The sequence below is a fragment of the Asterias amurensis genome, chromosome 12, assembly GCF_032118995.1.
Source record: "Asterias amurensis chromosome 12, ASM3211899v1".
Lineage (NCBI taxonomy): Eukaryota > Metazoa > Echinodermata > Asteroidea > Forcipulatida > Asteriidae > Asterias > Asterias amurensis.
Genome location: NC_092659.1, coordinates 16,354,103 through 16,370,569, shown reverse-complemented (window position 1 = coordinate 16,370,569; position 16,467 = coordinate 16,354,103). Strand labels below are relative to the sequence as shown.

The 16,467-nt window shown below is 39.6% G+C and overlaps 1 protein-coding gene across 2 annotated transcripts in view; it reads right to left on the bottom strand.

The window, feature by feature from the left end:
- LOC139945462 (phospholipid scramblase 3-like) overlaps window positions 1-16,467 on the bottom strand; it is a 99,861-nt gene that overhangs the window by 81,866 nt on the left and 1,528 nt on the right. For both annotated transcript variants that reach the window (XM_071942815.1, XM_071942817.1), the window contains exon 2: window positions 15,145-16,390. The gene's annotated coding sequence lies outside the window, so the exon portion shown is untranslated. The remainder of the gene's footprint in view (window positions 1-15,144; window positions 16,391-16,467) is intronic.

The window sequence follows — 16,467 nt, the reverse complement described above, 5'->3', positions numbered from 1 at the left end:
GGACGAGTTGGTCAAAACAAAAGCGTTTGTAACCGTTTTTTATATAATGCATATGGTTGGAAAGATGTTTTAAAAGTAGAATACAATGATCCACACAAGTTTGCCTCGAAATTGCGTGGTTTTCCTTCTACTGTGCGAACTAACACGGTCGGCCATTTATGGGAGTCAAAATTTTGACCCCCATAAATGGCCGACGTGTTAGTCGACAAGGTAAAGGGAAAACCACGCAATTTCGAGGCATGTTTGTGTGGATCATTATATTCTACTTTTACAACATCTTTCCAGCCATATGCATTTTATAAAAAACGGTTACAAACGCTTTCCAAAGACCAACTCGACCGATCCAAGGCAATGTGTTCCTTTAACACAAACACAAAGGAAATACAGCACTATATATTCAACAAAAGTTGTTCTTTTTTAAACAGCATCGACAGCTTTGTTCCGACAAACCAGGGGCGTCAATCCATCTTGAAAGATGGGGGACATACCATTAACGTCGTTGGGTCCCGGGCCCGATTTAGGGCCACGGGAAAAATTTAAAGGCCATAGATGCTCTCTGGTGCAATCTAGGGAGTCTGATGAGGGGTGATGTGCCACCCTCTCAGATGTTGGAATTTAATGCCTATTTCAAGGTTTGATGCACCTATTTTTGCTATCATGGTTATTGTACCTAAAAACAGGGGGGGGGGGTTGGACTTGGACTCAGACTCGTACAATAGGGACTCGGTTCCATACTCAGTCTCTTCCAACAAAAACTTGAGTGTAGCAATAGTAAATACAGGATTTGAAGTGGCTTCTCGCCATCGACACAAAAGGGGACAAAAACTCAGTGGAGGGGGGGAGGGGGGGTTGCACTTGGGTATAGTACAACAGTAGCCTTTAGCCAAGGCGAGCGCGTCGAAAGCACCCCCAGATAGCACGCACTAAACATTCCAGCGGGAGGGCAAAGCCGCGAAGCACCTTTACCAACTTGTTTTTTAATCAGTTTACTCATGATCGTGAACTATTTATAAGGCATTTTCCGTGTGTTGCTCTCAGCACATGACTTTTGAGCGAAGAACCAGTAATTTTTGTGTGCGACTAATGGCGCGTATGTTCGCGCATGTTTGTAATCATGCGTCCAATCTAGGTACATGTTCATGTATTATAATCTTCGGACTTGTGTCTTCTTATGGCCAACAACTCATCACGCAATGCATTATGCACTACATTTCTCCTACCAAAATCTGTAGCAAAATAAAGAGTTGGTAAAGGCGCTTCGCCACTCGAACTGGTCTTTTTTCGTGCGCGTGACATTTGGGTTTGTGATATCTGGGGTTGCTGGTGCGCCTTGACTAAAGGCTAGTACAACAGGGACCCAGACGCATACGCGGAGGGTATGTACATGCAAGACCTCAACTACAGAAATTGTAATTATTTACATGATTCAAAGTGGCCCCTCAACATCATCAAGACAAAAGGGGACTCAAAATCGGTGGTGGTGGGGGGGGGGGGGGTTGCGTACTTCTATGGACTCACAACAGGGACTCAGACCCACTTGGACTCCAACAACAAGAATTAAACTATAGTATTGGTAATAACAGGATTCAAGCCTCTCGATATCGGGCACGAGGAGTGGTCTACTGGTTCTGGTCAAGAATGCAGAGGTCATGGGTTCGAACCCAATAAGTTCCACAATCATTAAATCTTTGTAGGTGCCCAGACACCCATCTGTTTTATGACACAAAATTTAAGTCAGCAAGTAGCGGTAACAACTAAATCCTAGTTGGAGGAGTTGGGCAAAAGAACAATTTTGAGTTAAGTGTAGAGAAACTACAGTGAATAATCCTAAAAGGACTGCCATACAAAGTGCTCCAAAGCCCCTGGGGCCAAAAATCATAGCTCTTTTAAAGTACTGGGATTTATTATACAATTTTCAAACATTTACAAAATCTTGAGGTTTGCGGTCTGCTTTGTATACAAATATAAATATAGCTTTATAATACGCTTCTTATATAGCTGGCACTGTATTATACAGTATTTCCTGCAAGGTATTATGTGGGACTACGTTTTAACTATGACACCTAATCCTTTTACATAGCACCATGTAATGTTTTACAATTGGCGCAATGCTGCCAATTGAACCAGGAACACAGGGGCGAAACCTCTTCTTTTTTTTTATAAATGCATTGGGTTCTTTTACATGCGTAACACAACACATGCAGGCCCACGAGAGCACATTTTTTCCAAGGGGTGCTGGATTTTCCAGAGAATCGGCGAGCGGGGTATGCGAAGCCAATACGGCGTGGGGTCCGTGGCCCGCTTAAGGACCCCGGAAGTTTTTTGGTCATAGATGCTCTGTCGTGCATTCTGAGCCATTATTTGGCACTTAAATTTACCTTTTGGAGGTGAGATATTATTGCCAATTTAAAACATAATAACCCCTCAATGCATTTTATTTAACACAAACACAAAGGAAATACAGCACTATATATTCAACAAAAGTTGTTCTTTTTTAAACAGCATCGACAGCTTTGTTCCGACAAACCAAGGGCGTCAATCCATCTTGAAAGTTGGGGGCCATACCATTAACGTCGTTGGGTCCCGGGCCCGATTTAGGGCCCCGGGAAAAATTTAAAGGCCATAGATGCTCTCTGGTGCAATCTAGGGAGTCTGATGAGGGGTGATGTGCCACCCTCTCCGCTGTTGGAATTTAATGCCTATTTCAAGGTTTGATGCACCTATTTTTGCTATCATGGTTATTGTACCTAAAAACAGGGGGGGGGGGTTGGACTTGGACTCAGACTCGTACAATAGGGACTCAGTTCCATACTCAGTCTCTTCCAACAAAAACTTGAGTACAGCAATAGTAAATACAGGATTTGAAGTGGCTTCTCGCCATCGACACAAAAGGGGACACAAACTCGGTGGAGGGGGGGAGGGGGGGGGTTGCACTTGGGTATAGTACAACAGTAGCCTTTAGTCAAGGCGCACGCGTCGAAAGCACCCCCAGATAGCACGCACTAAAAATTCCAGCGGGAGGGCAAAGCCGCGAAGCACCTTCACCAACTTGTTTTTTAATCAGTTTACTCATGATCGTGAAATGATTATAACGCATTTTCCTTGCGTTGCTCTCAGCACATGACTTTTGAGCGAAGAACCAGTAATTTTTGTGTGCGACTAATGGCGCGTATGTTCGCGCACGTTTGTAAGCATGCGTCCAATCTAGGTACATGTCCATGTATTATAATCTTCGGACTTGTGTCTTCTTATGGCCAACAACTCATCACGCAATGCATTATGCACTACATTTCTCCTACCAAAATCTGTAGCAAAATAAAGAGTTGGTAAAGGCGCTTCGCCACTCGAGCTGGTCTTTTTTCGTGCACGTGACATTTGGGTTTGTGATATCTGGGGTTGCTGGTGCGCCTTGACTAAAGGCTAGTACAACAGGGACCCAGACCCATACGCGGACGGTATGTACATGCAAGACCTCAACTACAGAAACTGTAATTATTTACATGATTCAACGTGCCCCACCTAACATCATCAAGACAAAAGGGGACTCAAAATCGGTGGTGGTGGGGAGGGGGGGGGTGCGTACTTGTATGGACTCACAACAGGGACTCAGACCCACTTGGACTCCAACAACAAGAATTCAACTATAGTATTGGTAATAACAGGATTCTAGCCTCTCGATATCGGGCACGAGGAGTGGTCTAGTGGTTCTGGTCAAGATTGCAGAGGTCATGGGTTCGAACCCAATAAGTTCCACAATCATTAAATCTTTGTAGGTGCCCAGACACCCATCTGTTTTATGACACAAAATTTAAGTCGAGCAAGTAGCGGTAACAACTAAATCCTAGTTGGAGGAGTTGGGCAAAAGAACAATTTTGAGTTAAGTGTAGAGAAAGTACAGTGAATAATCCTGAAAGGACTGCCATACAAAGTGCTCCAAAGCCCCTGGGGCCAAAAATCATAGCTCTTTTAAAGTACTGGGTTTTATTATACAATTTTCAAACATTTACAAAATCTTGAGGTTTGCAGTTTGCTTTGTGACATAGTGGCTTCTTATATACACATGTAGCTGGCACTGTATTATACAGTATTTCCTGCAAGGTATGTGGGACTACGTTTCAACTATGAAACCTAATCCTTTTACATAGCACCATGTAATGTTTTACAATTGGCGCAATGCTGCCAATTGAACCAGGAACACAGGGCAAAACCCGATAAATGCATTGGGTTCTTTTACATGCGTAACACAACACATGCAGGCCCACGAGAGCACATTTTTTCCAAGGGGTGCTGGATTTTCCAGAGAATCGGCGAGCGGGGTTTGCGAAGCCAATACGGCATGGGGTCCGTGGCCCGCTTAAGGGCCCCGGAAGTTTATTGGTCCTAGATGCTCTGTCGTGGATTCTGAGCCATTATTTGGCACTTAAATGTACCTTTTGAAGATGCTTCTATAATTAAGCGGAACGCGAAGCCTTTTACTGCCTGGGGTCTGGTGTCGTGCTCAGAGATCCGGGTGACGTCACAGGGCATTACGGCATGCAGTAGTCACAGTCTGAGATGTCTGGCATGCCAAGCTTTCCGGGATGATGTAGCATGCTGTCGTTGCGGGCGTGAGTCTCCAGTGCTCTGCTATATCTCCCGAATAAATCTTCGAGGCCTTTTTTGTTATCGTACGAGTGCTTTTTCGAGGGGCAACCCAAAACCTCTTCTGGCTTTCAGAAGAACCTTCTCTGTAATTCCCGCTCTTAAAATACTTTATTATGTGATTACTTTTTTCGCAATACTTTCGTAGACGCTCCACTCGTTCACCACACGATTTACTTGTGGACGCTGCCATGACAGCTCCGAGCTAGAGCAAAACAGCCGACTCAGCACGGCACTAAAATCGACTACGTTCGCTTGCTGTGCGCAGGCATAGCATGACGTAATACTATCGTATTTGATTATCCGGATCTTTGAGCAAGCCGGACATCTGAGTCCGCCACACCGGGCACGCCTAAGGCATTCTAGATGCTCTGTAGTGCAATCTTAGGCCAATAAGTAAAGTAAACAAAAGTAAATCTTCTAATAAAACAATAGAGCTGTATCATAATGTTTTAATGTTTTAATGTTTTCAACCTGTCTTGAATGAGTTGAACAGAGAACTGCAGCTGGCTAAGTAATAGAGTCATACACAAAGTCTCACAGGACAATAGTCATAACAGATGTTTCTTCCACGTATGGCTTCACTGGGACACCACACTTTCTTGTGATATAATTTATAAATAATAATGATAAATTATAGAATCGCAGGATTTAGGCTATACAGAAAAATTTGTGTGTTTGAAACACGGCAGTAACAGAGGTCGGCCGCTCAACCGTCGACTTGTCTTGGCCATCCGTCGAGTTGTCTCAAAGTCGAGTTGTCTTAACTCTCGAGTTGTCCGAACGTTCGAGCTGTCTGAACCGTCAAGTTGTCCGAACGGACGAGTTGTCCGAGGGACGAGTTGTCTGACCTTCGTGCTAAGAACCGATCGGACTTGACAACATCGCGATCGACATACACACAGCTAGACATCTACCTCCCTCCTCACGCATGGCATTGTACATGTGTTTTTAAAAGCAGTTCTATCCTATCTTTGCTGCATGATTTTACTTTTAGCGTAGCGGCGCTGGCTAAATAGTGGGAGTTAAAAATTTATTTGTTATAAAGTGTTACAAATTTTTCACTCAGGGATTTTAGGGGTGAGTTAAAAATAGTTATTGTGTTACAACCATTAACGTTCAAAAAGTAGGGGTGCTATAGCATATTCCAGCACCCCCTTCATTTTTGGTAGGGGTGCTGCAACACCCACAGCACCCCCCGCTCTCGCGGGCCTGAACACACGGGACCAATGGCTTTACGTCCCATCTGAAGCCAAGCATCATGGTTAAGTGTCTTGCTTTAAAAGGACACATGTGTACAGTGCCGGCACAGTAAATAATCCTAAAAGGACTGCCAGACTAAGTGCTTCGAAGCCCCTTGGAGAAATAATCATGAAGTACTGGGATCATGTTGCGGTACGCTTTGTACGTTTACTAGTCTGAAGCATTTAAAAATCCAAAGAGATGCTCTTAGAACTTTTGTTTAAAGGCAGTGGACACTATTGGTAGTTGTCAAAGACAAGCCTTCACAGTCCGTGTATCTCAACATATGCATAAAATAACAAACCTGTGAAAATTTGAACTCAGTCGGTCATCGAACTTACGAGATAATAATGAAAGAAAAAAACACCCTTGTCACACGAAGTTGTGTGTGTTTAAATGGTTGATTTCGAGACCTCAAGTTCTAAACTAGAGGTCTCGAAATCAAATTCATGGAAAATTACTTCTGTCTCGAAAACTACGGCACTTCAGAGGGAGCCGATTCTCACAGTGTTTTATACTATTAACCTCTCCCCACTGGTCGTAATCAAGAAAGGTTTTATGATAATAATTATTTTTAGTAATTACCAAAAGTGTCCACTGCCTTTAAATAAATAAATTAATTTTGCCTATTGTATATATTGTTTACAAGTGTGTGATTGCGAGTCCTTTCTTATAAGTCCATTAATTTTTTTGTAATAGGCCCCACAAATTGTGCATGTACAGAGAATTGTACAACTCACTTGTCAAATACAGTAATTGCCTAGTTATTACAACAAATTGAATAATTTGACGAGACACCCACACACTGATTGATTGCCTAAAAGATCGGAAGTCATTCATAAAGCTGGGTTTATGGCAATGATTCAAACATGTGTTCACTCGGATTACACACACACTACACACGCTGTAACTGTCATCGACCAGCTTGGCCCAATTACATGGACATGTAGCTGTTGGCCTACATGTGTGTACAATACATGTACAATGAAGCTTGCACCTGCTCTGTACATGTAGTAGGCCTACATGTAGCTCAACACAAATTTGCTTGAAACCTCAGAGCTGAAATTTGAGGAAATAATACACAGGACTGTAGGGCTTGTTCATGTAGCTCAAAAACTTTGACTGCACCAGTAAATTTGTTAGAAATCAACAGAAAATCAAAATGAGAAGAACACCATCTTTCACTGTTGAGCTGTATTCGGAATAAGAACTAAGAGAAGATGTGTAATTCTCATTTTTCTTTTGAGTGATACTTCAATACTCAACTCAATGTAAAGAATTTGCATTTAGGCCCATCCAGAGATGCCAAGTCCAGAGGCCAACTTTTTTTTTTTCTTCTTCTTTTTTAATAAAAAAAAAAAAAAAGTGCAGAAATTTAATTGTGGACAATCATTGAAGATTGCGCTTTTTGTACACACGAGCGGGATTTGGCAATACATTGTCGTTAATTTTTATTTTTTTTCCGGTCTGGCCCCAATGCGTGACAAAATGGTTGCTGTGCGTGTGAGCGTGAGACAGAGCCCAAATGCGTGAGTCTCACGACTTATGCGTGAGACTTGGAAGGTCTGCCCATCAGATTAAAAGTTGAAAGTTCAGTTAATTACTAGTAAAAAAACACAAGACCGCCGGACCGTAGGCCTACATTCGTAAGTTTACTGGCCCGGCGCTAGAATCACTGGCCTTGAGCCAGCGATGTTAATTTTAAGCCCTGACCTGAGGATCTGGGGTCGATTTCACAAAGAATTAGGACTCATCTTATCTCGAGTTAGGACGGGTTACTCGTCCTAACTTAGGATTAATCTTAAGGTCTACATGCTACAGTGCAGGGTTGGGACTCAATCTTAAGTCCTAAGATAAGTCTTAAGTTCGGAAGAGTTTTGTGAAATCGACGGTTGAGTCAGTGGTTTCTAAATCAGTTTGAATTCTACCCCTCCAGAACGGAACCTAATATTGTGTGTAGATTGGTTTTCAGGCCCTACCAAAAGGGTTTTCCCCATTTGGGGTTTCCCTCTCACATCGCCGTAGTACCAACATATCTCCCAAATACTTTGAAACGTTATTTTTACTATTATTATTATTATTATAATATATTTTTATAATTAGGCCTATTATTGGGATTTTTTCTGTAGGTTTTTAAAAATATTATTATTATAATTTTTTTTCTTTTCTGCTATAGACGATGTGACCTATGTTTACTTTAAAACCGCCCTCTGTTGAAAAAACACTGTACGCGTCATGTTTCGCCGGGCAAAAAGACGTGTAGTCATGGTAAGCTTGCGTGTACTTTCTAGCCGGCTGCCAAAATGCGAAGGTTTTTCCCGGAGGTATCGTCTAAAGGCCCTATATTTATTAATTTTTATTTATTTTTTTTTATTAAGGGGGGGGGGGGGGAAACTATACTCATTCCCACCCCTGACAAATTTGCGGAGATAAAAAGGAGAGATTTCAAGTCAACAGTATTTCTTTAGAATGTTACCACTGCCCAATGATTGTCAGATATTGGTATGATGTTTTATTTATGTATTCAGGAACTTGCGTGTCCAAATGTTAAACAAATGCCTGTGTACATGTATTGTTGTACATGTAGGCCTACTGTAAAGGCCTATCTAATAAACTATAAATCTGACTGTACATTGTACATAGTGTTACCTTGCTTAAACTATGTCAGTGATTATCATTTGTTTTTCTCATACAGTATCTGCACAGTATGTGTTGAAACATTTTCGTTAAAATCACACAAAAGAAAAGCTTTCATCAGACTTATATTATGACACAAACTGCCTATTAAATACACATTTATTTTCATTACAATGTGTACACAGCCAAGATGTATTTTAAAACATCTAGTATTATATCAACAAAATTAGCCTTGATTCTTAGTTTGGACTTGCAATTCCCAAAAAAATAATGTTAGTAAATTTACTTGTGTAATACTTTTGGGACATCTACGTCTACATGTTCGTATTGCAAATGTAAACACACCTTCAGATGTACCAAGAGTTCAAAAGCCATATCTGGCTGCTCTGGCTGACCTCTTCTTTTCATAAATTATGCAAAACATGCTGTATGCACACTTTATGCTGATGGAACGCTGAATGTATGCCCATACATGTGAAAACATAGAAACCATAGTGCATGCATGAACCATGAGCTGTGTGTACATGTAGACAGTGGAGTCAGATAAGCCGTTGTGCCAAATTTAACAAACATTGAACCAAACTGATACTCATTTGCTTTTATAGCAACTGTATCCATACTCTACCGAGTTCTGTGAAAAAGAACTTTTTTTCCACAGAGTATAAAGTGCTATAAACACACATTTGGTGTAATGTTTTATGTAAGAATGAAACCAAACTAATCTTTATCCCAGATGCAAATTCAACATCTACATGTATTAAAAAGTTATATTCCTCGTTATCTTTTCCAACACACTGCATGTAGCATGTATCTGACGGAAATAATTGTGAGGAGATGGCAAACAATTTGACGTTCATGCCACAATTGATGTATGCATTGGTTCACTAGGATGACTGCTCCGATAACTACCCCTTGTGATCTACAGGCTAGGCAGGGTTAAGGCTATAGGGCTTGAACTAGGACTTGGGTTAAGAAAATTCATTAAAGTTGTCGGAACATACATGTACATGTAAGGGTGTTGGAACACAGGTGTGTAAACATGGTAAACATTCACCACAGCAAATTGAAACATGATGTTTTGAGAATTGTGATTGTACTACATGTACTCAAAAATAAAAAATAATGTAAAACCAAAATCGGTAAAGCTGTCTTCTTCCTCAGTACAGACCTTTTAATGTCTTTACAATCTTGTTTTAAATGTTCAACAGTTTGGATGAGTTTAACACATGTCACTTTATGAAAACGAAATACCGAGATACAATAAAGTGATGGGTACAAACCAATGCACACATCACTCTGTGAAAACCCAATACATGTAAGTCATTCATACTGTTTGGCATGTGGCCAGTGATGAGTTTAATTATGGGCATAAAAAATAAAAAAAGGCCAGTCCTCTTGGCAGTAAACGCCTCTCTTATTGAAGGATTTGGGTACTTTTTGTAACACAAAACACAATGTCCACAGATTTACATTAAACTTACACCGTTTGAAGATAATGATAGATAAATACTAGTTGCTGAGGTGCTGTAATTTTTGAGAAATGAGTAAAACAATGTCATGAAAATAACATGCTAACCCAAAACAAGGCTATAGGCGCAGCCACTGCAAGTGGTGGCAGACGTGCCCCTATAGTCTCATTTTGGGTCAGAATTATGACGTCATGCATAAATATTAAGAGAGGCGTATAGAGGAAATATACTCATCAAAACAAAATGAGACTTCTTAAAGGCTCGAATTTAATAAGAGAATAAAAGGGTAGCGACGAGTTCTTACGCGGTCGTTTAAAGCCGGCAGGGTCGAATTGCCGTGTGATAAAGGCCCGAGCCAAAAGCGAGGGCCTTTAGCGCACGGCAACGACCCTGCAAGGTTTTAAACAGACGTTTAAGAACGAGTCACTACTCTTTTATTCCCATTCATATATGGCCTTTTATTTAACAAAAATTGAGATTTGAAATATTTTTTTCAAAAACTTTGTGAAGAGTCTGTTGCGGGTGGGTTGTGTGCGGGTGGGTTGCGCGCGCTTAGAAATAGATTACGCGCGCGTGCTTAGAAATAGATTACGCGCTGTTACTAATAGCCATGAATTGCGTTCCGCGTGTTAATCTTGCGCGCCTGACACGCAGAAGCCAGCCAGTTATAAACACTGGTCATTATCAACCGTTTAAACACTCCCACGTGACGCGCTCTCCACCAATAGGAGTACGAGAAACTGCATTTAAACATTGCATCCCCCTTCAAGAAAAACATAATGGTAGTAGGAAAATATTGTCCCCATGTATATGTGCTTGTCCTGTGTTCATGTGTTCACAGCACTATTTTCATATAAGACACTAAAAAAAACAATCGAATGTTTTCATCATGTTTTACAAAAAGACTTATTAAATTATGTTAAAAAATATAAAGAAAGTATAATGTTTTTGAGATTACATGCACATGGTACATGTCTCTACTTCCTGATTCTCTCCATACAGGCCCCTAAGGCCTACTCATACATACATTGTAAATAAAGTATGTACAATGTAATGAACACATTCATGTACCATACAACAAGTACACTACACAGGAACATAGGCCTACTGTACACCGAAGCAAACATGCTCATAGAAATGTAACCAGTCTCTCAACTACATGTACCAGTACATGCACAGCCTTTCGGTCACATTTTCCACCAACATGTAGACAGTATGCAAATGAGTAGATGAGTATTAAACCATATGTGTTTATAATTTGCCTTACAAATGAGAGAAGAGGTCAACAGACTTACATGTAACCTTACAGTGTGTTTTTAATTTTCTATATTACAATATATCGGAGCCTTGTAAAATTAAAAAAGGAAAAATGGGAAATCAGCTGTCTGATCAATTAAAAAAGTGTCAACATGCTGAATACCCAACAACAAAGAGCATCAATTTCAGGGTCGAATTGCCGTGTGATAAAGGCCCGAGCCAAAAGCGAGGGCCTTTAGCGCACGGCAACGACCCTGCAAGGTTTTAAACAGACGTTTAAGAACGAGTCACTACTCTTTTATTCCCATTCATATATGGCCTTTTATTTAACAAAAATTGAGATTTGAAATATTTTTTTCAAAAACTTTGTGAAGAGTCTGTTGCGGGTGGGTTGTGTGCGGGTGGGTTGCGCGCGCTTAGAAATAGATTACGCGCGCGTGCTTAGAAATAGATTACGCGCTGTTACTAATAGCCATGAATTGCGTTCCGCGTGTTAATCTTGCGCGCCTGACACGCAGAAGCCAGCCAGTTATAAACACTGGTCATTATCAACCGTTTAAACACTCCCACGTGACGCGCTCTCCACCAATAGGAGTACGAGAAACTGTCTGGAATATTTATGAATGTGATTTTAAACATTGCATCCCCCTTCAAGAAAAACATAATGGTAGTAGGAAAATATTGTCCCCATGTATATGTGCTTGTCCTGTGTTCATGTGTTCACAGCACTATTTTCATATAAGACACTAAAAAAAACAATCGAATGTTTTCATCATGTTTTACAAAAAGACTTATTAAATTATGTTAAAAAATATAAAGAAAGTATAATGTTTTTGAGATTACATGCACATGGTACATGTCTCTACTTCCTGATTCTCTCCATACAGGCCCCTAAGGCCTACTCATACATACATTGTAAATAAAGTATGTACAATGTAATGAACACATTCATGTACCATACAACAAGTACACTACACAGGAACATAGGCCTACTGTACACCGAAGCAAACATGCTCATAGAAATGTAACCAGTCTCTCAACTACATGTACCAGTACATGCACAGCCTTTCGGTCACATTTTCCACCAACATGTAGACAGTATGCAAATGAGTAGATGAGTATTAAACCATATGTGTTTATAATTTGCCTTACAAATGAGAGAAGAGGTCAACAGACTTACATGTAACCTTACAGTGTGTTTTTAATTTTCTATATTACAATATATCGGAGCCTTGTAAAATTAAAAAAGGAAAAATGGGAAATCAGCTGTCTGATCAATTAAAAAAGTGTCAACATGCTGAATACCCAACAACAAAGAGCATCAATTTAGGGGGATAACCTCACAGTAATTGTGTATAAAATGCTCAGTTGTGACAGGCTTAGTTAGGCATGCCCACGTCCATATATGTACACATAATACACACACAATTACTGGTGTGTGCAGTGTACATTGTACATGTCGAAAACCGTGTTTATTGTGAGGAGCTGGTGTATTCATGTACTTGGCCTGATGCAGCTGTACATGAAATAGTGAAGTCTCACCCGGTAACTATGGTAATAGGGTGCCCGCGCTACCTCCATAGAAATTAGGTGGGGGGGGGGCACACAAGTGCAGTATCTTCAGTTCAGATCCTTCAATAAACGGTTTATTAAAAAAAAATAACATGTCGTTAGGCATTTGGATGTTAAATCAACCTTGGCTTAGTCAAGGATTTAATATTGCTAATAAAAACACTAGAAACTAGATTCAAACAAACCTAGCTCAAAACAATAAATAAAAAAAAAATTAACAAAATAAAAAAATAACTGCCAGAGAATAGCCACTTGTTGTTGTAAACAGTGTACAGTGTCACGTTTGTTGCAAAATAATCTTTATTAACTTTAGTTTTTATATTGTGTTTAATTAAACACGATCCTAAACAATACTTGTTGTTCATGGAGTGATATAATATAACGATGGGTCAAGAAAACAAAAATGTCAAACAAAACTGTCATGATTAAAAGGATCCCAAACTATAATTTGTAATGTAATCCCTTGTTTATTTGCTGGAAGGCATTGACGAGAACCAGCGTAGATGTTGATCCCAAAATAAATGTTACAAAGCAACCCTGCATATACCTGGGTTTTACAAGGTGATCCCTTACTGCAGTACATAGGCCTGTAACTGTACTTTCTAACAACAATTGCAGTTTTTAATGACAGAAATCCTTTGCTAAATATTTGTTGGTACACAGACAACACAATTTCAGTCCTCATTGGAATAATAATAGATTCCGGAATTAAATCCTGGGTTAATGTGTTTTTATGCGAGTTTTAATGATGATCCCTTAAATACAAATATTGCAGTGTGCTTCAGTGTACGACCTTTGTAAAGAATCTGCACAACCCCAACAGTAATGAGATGATGAAACTAAATATTGGGCTGTGATGTTTGTAAACGTTTTTTTTTAAAGAACCCTTTTACTTAGACTGGAGTTTTCATGGTGATCCCTATAAATGTAAACATTGCACTCTGCTCCAGTGTTATGACAATTGACCTAGTAGGCCTACACATAGAAGCTGTACTACCCAACAATGATGTGACCTTGGTGTAACATTGCTCCATAGATGGCATATCACACAGGCATTAATACATGACTTGGGACATGCATGAGTTGGGATTTATATGGCTGCCTTCCAGATATGTCTGGTGGAACATGAACCTTAAAAGTAGATCATGCTTAGCGTAGATGTTGTTGGTGTGAATTTTTTTAGTTTTTTTTTTAAATCAATCAATTTTGGCACACTAAATAAATATAGGTTGTTAACATTTCAAAGGAAACTAAAAGCATGTGTATAGATTGCTTCGGTTTTATATTTGGCCTAACTTCAAACCACTCTTTATTTGTTGGGTGCGGTTGCTTGAACTTGTTATACAAAAACATTAATTAGGTTTTTGTTCCCAGTGTCACCTGTAAAACCAAATTGGCCTCTGTAAAACTTCAGGACTGTCAAGTTGGGAAACAAAGATTATTAATTTGATAATTAACTTCAAAATACCCCCCCCCCCCCCCCGTCCCCCCCGCCCCCCCCCCAATAATTAAAATGTAGCATGCACTACCCATGTCTTAAAAAGAAAACACACACACACACATAAATTAACATTTGTATCAAAAATCTTTTATTCTCAAATTTTTTGAAGAATACATTTAGATTTATACACAATATTTTATTTGGTTATTCACAATTGGAATGTTACAAAAGTATTCCAGTATTCTAAATATTAAGATTTACAATATTATATATTATGTTCAATGATTATTTTAGTGACAGTGACCTCATGTGTGACCATGTGTATGTTTGGGGAAAATGTTCAATTTTTGGGTGTGATATTTTTGAAGATATTTTATGTTCAGATGAAAATAGCAGTGACCACTTTTGATACTTGTACCCACATCTCCAATGTGCACAATTTAAACATTAGGTACCATTTTTAATTATTTATTCATGTGAAGAAGAAAACATGTACACACATTTTAAGCAGTGCAGTTTTTAGTGCAATTCTTGACCTCGTGAAATCCAACCGTGATCAAATTTGTATATTTTTCCACAGAACAATCTTGTCCACAAAATACAAACATTACAATGCGACAAATCTTTATACAAAGCTGGTCAGATATTTGGGGTTTTGATGATGCATGTGCACAAATAACTGAGACATGACACATGAACTTGAAGCTCAGCCAAAAACCGCAAGTAGTACTGTTATTGCGCTGCGCGAATGAAATGTTCAGTTTCCCACAGAAAATTTAGACGGTCCAAGAAATGTTTTCCCTGAAATTAACACATTTTGAGAATAAATTTTACTTAAATTTGCCTTTAGTTAGTACGACAAACATTAAAACTGTAATACTTTACCATGCTCTGGTGTCCAAAGTGCAAAAAACAGCAGTTTTTAAAGGAGAAATTTCCATGAAACGTCTAAAATCCGCAATTTTGCCAGATCTCCATTTTGCCAATAGCATTTACAGAGCATGCTCAGTATAACTGTTTGTTCTACGATGATCAATTTACTCCAATAAGTAAAGAATATGCGCCTGCTGCAGAGTGGGGTTTCGGGTGAAAATACCGCAATAACTAGCCAAACAACTTTAGCATGGACCCGGAGTATATCTTGGAGTTTTTTGCCCCTAAAAGCAAAAATATTAACCTAAATACATGAATATATGTATCTATCCACAAACATAATTCAAGTGAAATACAAAAATACAAAACCAAACAAAACCATGACAACCGTTTGTGTAACAAAACAGTACAACGTGTGGGTAGCAAGAAGTAGGTGATTTCAAGGACAAGTATTCAGTAACAAGTAACTGAGGTGTCTCCAACTTAGTATCAAGTACAAGGCTCCTGTTTTAGCTGCACTTGGAATAGAGTGTGGCCAAAAATATAGTGTTATGTAACCCGCCATTTTGAAAGGTACCCTCGTGATTCACCACGTGGTTCTCGAAAAATAGAGTTAAAAAAAATGGAAACTCAATTTAGGTCTCGCTCTCACGTTTCAGTTACTGTACACAAAATGTTGTTTACATGACTTTAAGCAGTGGTTGACATGACAATTTCCAGTTCAATTCGAGTAAGTGACCGATAAAATGACCCCATGGGCGAGGCTTTAGACGCCGGCCGTCCACAGCTGCATCATGGCGGCACGTGCCCGACGCGTGTATGGTCCTGCACTCTGTCAACCTAGTTTAATATCATGTGGAGTAAAAAGTCGTATGGTTCCCGCGTCTTTCTTTTGTCTGTAAGGCAAATTGTGTGATGGGTTACAACCGAAAATCTACCCGAATCACTCTGATTTGAGAAATCTTTTGGCATAAATATAATAACTAGTCGACTAACATTTTCAGAGAAAGTTTTATGCTTAAGTTCTGCACGCAAGTTGGACAGTTCTTGGTTAAATAAAAACATGTCCGAAATTACTCTTGAATGTTCTCATAATGTTTCAGTGCATAGGTCAAGGATCAGGTTGTGCTGGTGGTGTGCGATGTCTGACTTTCCACGTGTGAAGGGTTGAAGAGGTTGCTAGTCAGCCTACCGTCTTTATGTTGCCGTTGAAACCGTAGTCCAACCCATTGATCTTGAGTTATTGAAGAAGGAAACCCTGCAGTGGTGAGAACGAACAAAGAATGAACCACAAAGAATTATAGATTATCACAGATTTTTTTTTACAACTTTGTA